We start from the raw sequence: 6,000 nt of genomic DNA, 5'->3' as shown, positions 1-6,000 counted from the left end.
ATTTTGCCTAAGGTAGACAGCTTCATGAAAAGCCAGCGGGGTCTAGGGAGTAGGTAGCAATTACTAGAGAAATGGGAAACAAGAGCATGAGTTTGGGATGGTAGCAGACACTTGCAGAAGTGAAAATACAAGCTGCAGATGTAGGATGATGACACTCTGTGGACAGTGGCTCTCACCTTAGAATTTTTGAAGTCCTCTCAGGGCACTAAGAAAAACAAACTCAGGAAACCTCACTAAATCCCAGGTACGCGACCAGTCAATTGTCTTGCCATTTGTCTGCCACCTAGTGGCTGATAGGGATCATTACAAGCCCATCATTTTTTTTGGTCCATGGTACCATTTAAACAGCCAGGGGTACTGCTGGGTATTCACCCATTGCCAGTCTTCACAATGTTGAAAGTAGGCGGACTCCAGTTGTGTGTGATTACAGGTCCTGGAATTTGAACTCAAGGTCTGGGTGTGGTCTCTGAGCTTTAGCTCCAGCTTTTTATTTTTTTGGTAGTTTCACCGATTTTCCTGCCCAAGCTACCTTCGAACCATGATCCTCAAACCTCAGCCTCCTGAGTAGCTAGGCTTACAATTGTGGGCCACCAGCACCAAGCAGATTCTATTTTTTTAATGGAAAACAAAGGCATTCAAAAGCCACTTGGAAAGTGTCAACAGAAAATGTGATACTAAAGTCCTCTCACATATCACTGTGGGAAGGTAAAGAAAGCCTTAAAACTAAAGGTAATTTCAAAGTTTTCTATAAATCCCTACATACTCTAAATGGCTAGTGACCAACCTAGTCAAGCAGGTAACAGCAGAGCTTCCTCCAGCCCCAGGATACATGATACACAAATCACCCCATTCAGTTTCCCCAACTGAAAATTGGGAGCACACACATATGCACATGCATATGCACACACGTGTGTATCTGAATGTTCACTGAAACAAAGAGCCAAAAGATGGAAACAACTTGTGTTCATCACTAATAAGCAAAATGTGATATTTTCATATAATGGAGTGCTATTTAGCCATGAAAAAGAAGGAAGTGGTGGCAAATGCTACAATATAGTGAGTCTTCAAAACATGAGGGAAACAAGCCAGACATAGAAGATCATATATTTTATCACTGTTTACATGCTATATCCCAAATGAGCAAATCTATAGTGACAGAAGGTAGATCAGGGTTTTAAGACTAGAGGAAGAGATCAGGGAGTTTATGGGTACAATGTAAAGAAAATATTTTAAAGTTTATCATGGTGATAATTTTACAAACTAAAATCCACTGGCTTCTATGTATGTATGGTTTGTTTACTGATGATACTGAGGCTGGAACTCAAGGCCTCACAATTTGCTAGGCAGGTGCTCTATCACTTCAGCCACACCTGCAGCCAACTAGTATGTATCATGTAAGGAAGGTACTTCAATCATAGCTCCAGTAAAGCTAGTATACTTATCCTAGCTATCCAAAGCAAGAGGGCTGCTCTAAATGATCTCTAACAGCCCTTCTAGCTCTTTTTAGCGAAGTAAATCACCTAATCCTTGTGATTTCCAGCATTGCTAACTTGGCTGCAAGGGACTCAAAGCGGTGCTAAACCATCAGAGTAACTGCTCCCTCCCCACCCCCACCAAGCCCATATACTTTCCTTTTTTGGGGTTGGTTGTGAGACTTGAACTTGGGGCCTGGTGCTGTCTCTGAGCCTCTTAGTGCCCAAGATAGCACTCTACTACTTAAGCCACAGCACCACTTCCTGTTTGTAAGTACTTTACTGGAGGTAAGAGTCTCACGGGGACTTTTCTGCTTAGGCTGGCTTCAAACCGCACTCCTCAGATCTCAGCCTCCTGAAGTGCTAGGATTACAAGTATGAGCCACCGGCACCAGGACCATCTACTCTCAAGAAATGCAAGCCCTCCCTTCGCAGACATTCACACACTCGCTGACTCCAGGTGGCAAACAAGACAGATCTCTAAGTCTAACTTCCAATAAAATGGTTATGAACAAGCTCTCCCACCACTGTTACAGGGACTCTACTTGGCAGGCCAACCCCACTTACTGAGCCAGACATTCGCACCACAGCCTCCCCCCTGAATCCAGCTCTAGAACTCTCCTATTCCACTGGCTCAGTTTTCCCTCACTTTTCTGTCTTCCAAGAACTTGGTAGGCACTAGGTGGCCAACAATCTGGGGAGACCACAGGGAAAGAAGAGAGAGAACTGTTCGGTGCCTACAGAGCTCCTGTTTTCCTATAACGTGGTTTAACACTAGGTTCTATTATTCACCTAGAATAAAACTGAATTTCTTTCTATAGTAACTAAGTCCTAGCCTGTGTAGACAGTCCAGGCTGGCTCTACCAAATGAGCTTTATGTGACTTTGAGCAAGGAGCCTTCCTGCTCCATGTGCTACATGGTAGTGACCCCTAGATCACTGGTGAGCCCTTGGTTACCCCATAAGAATACCTAAGGCCCTTTATCAAAGCAGAATAGGAGGCTGCCATAAAGAACAAAGGCCTAATATGAAGAGAAGTATAGTTACCAGACAGCTGTGCAGACCTAAGCAAACTGGTTCCCTTCTCAGAATTCATGCCCCCATTTAAGTGTGATGAACTCCCAGCCCTGCTACTAGCTGGGAAGCTGTGGGGACATGCTGAAAGGGAGGACAGTACTGTACAAATGGAAACTCCACTCAATTGTCACACACAGAGCACACACTTCAGTGGCAACTGGGGTCTTAGCAGAGAGACTTAAAGGGTAGTAGAAGGCTGCTGGGACTACCTGGCAGACTACTGCCCTGGGCCCTGCCCAGGGAAACTGTGAAAAGTCAGTTTCTAGCAAGTGTGGGATCCAAACATATCTGTAATTGAAGTTGGCTCCCCTCAAGGTAATCCTCAACAGCACTTCCTACGTGTGTGTCCACTGAATCCTCACCAAAACTCTAACAGGCATATACCGGGAAAAGGCAAACAGAAAGTCTGTGCAATTGCTAATCAGTGGGCAGGACTCCAACCTGGCCCTGCATACTAGGACCATACTCCATAATGCCTCCTGTCCAACACACAAGCCATGGAGTAGTGTCCCTGATAAGCCAGGGGACCCAGGCCTGAACCCAATAACATCTATAGAAGTAGATGCTCTTCTAAGAGAAGTCCCTTCTGTCTAACTGGGGGATGCCATATGCCAAAGGTTAATAGGCATTAGTGCCATTAGTAGAAGATTCAAAAGCTAAAGTACTTTGCTAGTTAACAAAGCCAGGTCCAAATTTAGGTCCTTCTATACCAAAGTACGTATACTTTTTTCTACTATTTGGTACTGTTTCCTTCAAAATTAAGAAGCTCCAGCCATGTGCCTGTGGCTCACACCTGTAACACTGGCTATTCAGCTGAGATCTGAGGATTGCTGTTCAAAGCTAGCCTGAACAGGAAAGTCTGTGAGACTCTCATCTCCAATTACCCACCAAAAACAGCCAGAAATAGAGCTGTGGCTCAAGTAGTAAATTACTGGCATTGAGCAAAAAAGTTCAAGGACAGCACCTAGACTCTGAGTTCAAGCCCCAGGACTGGCACACACATAAAAAAGTTCCACAAAGAGCTGACAAAAAAATGACACTTGAAATGAATCACCACAGCAAAGTACTACCTACTTGATATAAATTATAAGAAGACCAAGATACTTAAAAGAAACATGTAAAAGGACCTAGTTTCACCATGGAACATCCTACTGAAATTTCCAAAAGGAAGTAATCTGTAAACTAGAGAAATATGTTGTCTGCTACTATTACAAAGCCTCCAGGCAAAAACCAAGTCAGCCTTTACTGAACACTACAATATATAAAACACTAAAAGTTGAACCAAACTCAGAGCTAAATCACTATCAATAAAAATCTAAATGTTGGTCAGGTGCTGGTGACTCACGCCTGCCCCCTAGCTACTCAGGAGGTGAGATGTGAGGATCATAGTTTGAAACCAGCCTAGGCAGGAAAGTCCATGAGACTCTTATCTCCAATTAACCACCCACAAACTGGAAGTGGAGCTGTGGTTCAAAGTGGTAGAGTGCCAGCCTTGAGCAAAAAAGCTCAGGAACAGCACCCAGGTTCAAACCCTATTACCTACCCCCCTACACACCCAAGAAAAAGTAAATACTGGGCAGAGGATGTGACATAGCGGTAGAATAAATGCTTAGTATTCATAAGGCCCCACATTCAATCCCTAGCACCCACAACCAAGAAAAATAAATAAAATCTAAATTCATCAAGAAAATCACTAAGCAAATAATCACAAAATTCATCAAGACTCAACAGATAGTTGTCCATGCCTATAATCCTAGCAATGCAGAAGGCTGAGATCTGAGAATCATGGTTTGAAGCCAGCCCAGGCAGGTAAGCCCATGACATTTTTATCTCCCATTAGCCAGCAAAAGCCAAAAGTGGAGGTATGACTCGAGTGGTTAAGCTGCTGAGTGCAAGGCCCAGTTGTAGCACAACAATCTAGTTTGTATAAATTTCTTTTAAAATATCTGTCAATGACTTGCAAGAACTTCCTAGGAGCTATAAGAAACTAGAGTGGACCCTGGACTGGTGGCATTCGATCTCTTGGTAGTCCCAGAGGAACCCATGGGCTCACAAAGCTCATTATTTGCTTGGGACAAGAATGCAATGATGAAGAGAAACTTTCAGGCCTGCATCAACTGTTACAGCTGTTTCATAGTAGCTGGTTTCTATTACAGGATTCTATGTCAGGTTTTGTTTAATCAAAATGAGGCACAAATCATTGGGGAAACTAAGGCCCAATAAAACCTTGGTGCCTCCACTAGACCTGGATCTAGAGCTCTTTCTAGCAGTGTTATTACTACCATAGGAAAAAATAAAGAGAGAAGACCAAACATCTTAATACAAGCAAAAAAAAGCAGAAACAAAGTTTAGCAAATCCCATCATATTTACAGATCTCATGGCCCATCGGGGACTAAGGGAAGAGTGGTCTCAGGATGAACTGGCATCCAAGGTGAAGAGATTTAAGAGCAGCAGAGGATACAAGTGCAAAGCCCTTACTCTGTGAAGTCATTCTCACAAGATGTCAGTGAGGAAGCCACAAGTGCTGCCACCCTGGACACGCTGCCAAAGGAGGCTCTAACTCTCCAATACCTCTGTATCTAAACATGAATTCTAGTCCTCACGGACAGAGGAAGAAAAGGCTCCAAGTCCCTTAGGATCTCATTAGACCAGTGCACCAGATGCTTCACACAGGGATGAGAAGCTGGCAGCAGGCTTCCATGGTGTGTCTAGAACTCTAGACACAGTTCTTACCTTATCAGAATTGTTTAGTGATAAGCTGCAAGGGCCTTACCCTACTCTTGGCAATGAGCTGAGGGACACTCACTCATCTAGCAACCTACATCCTAGAAACCAACAGGATTCCCTAATCTCGGTTTGACCTAAGCCAGCTATGATAATGAAAGTGAGAACACCTACTACTCTATCCATCCACCCTAAATGTGGGGCAAGCCAATGGGAGAGTCAGGTTTTAGAGCTGGCTTCCATTCCCCAGTCTTGGATACTCATCCAGGCCTCGCCTGCACACCAAACAAATGGCTCTGCCAATTCACTGGGCTGCGCTAATGAAAACAAGGGCAGCTGGGCACTGACTCTAGGTGCAGACTCCAAATTCCAATCCTAGTTCCCTCATTTGTCTCTGAAGCCTTGAACAAATTACTTAACTCACCTGGAAAATGAGGACTGCTGTATGGACTGGTTCACACAAAGGCTTAGGAGCCCAGAATAAACTTTTGTTGTTGTTGCTGTTCACTTTGTTTTTGGTGGTACTAGGGCTTAACTCAGGGCTTATTGTTTGCTAGGTAGGTGCTAGTTACCAGATCAGCCATTTCTCTGATCCTTTCTGCTTTACTTTTCAGATAGGGCATCACTTCGTCCAGGTCTTCCTGAATCATGATCCTCCTCTTCATGCTTCTAATGTAGCAGAGATGGGGAGGGGTCTCGCTAACTTTTTGCCCAGACTTGCCTCCCA

This window comes from Dipodomys spectabilis, unplaced genomic scaffold, assembly GCF_019054845.1.
Source record: "Dipodomys spectabilis isolate Male_0828 unplaced genomic scaffold, ASM1905484v1 ptg000118l, whole genome shotgun sequence".
Classification (NCBI taxonomy): Eukaryota; Metazoa; Chordata; class Mammalia; order Rodentia; family Heteromyidae; genus Dipodomys; species Dipodomys spectabilis.
Note: the sequence above shows the minus strand (reverse complement) of the source record.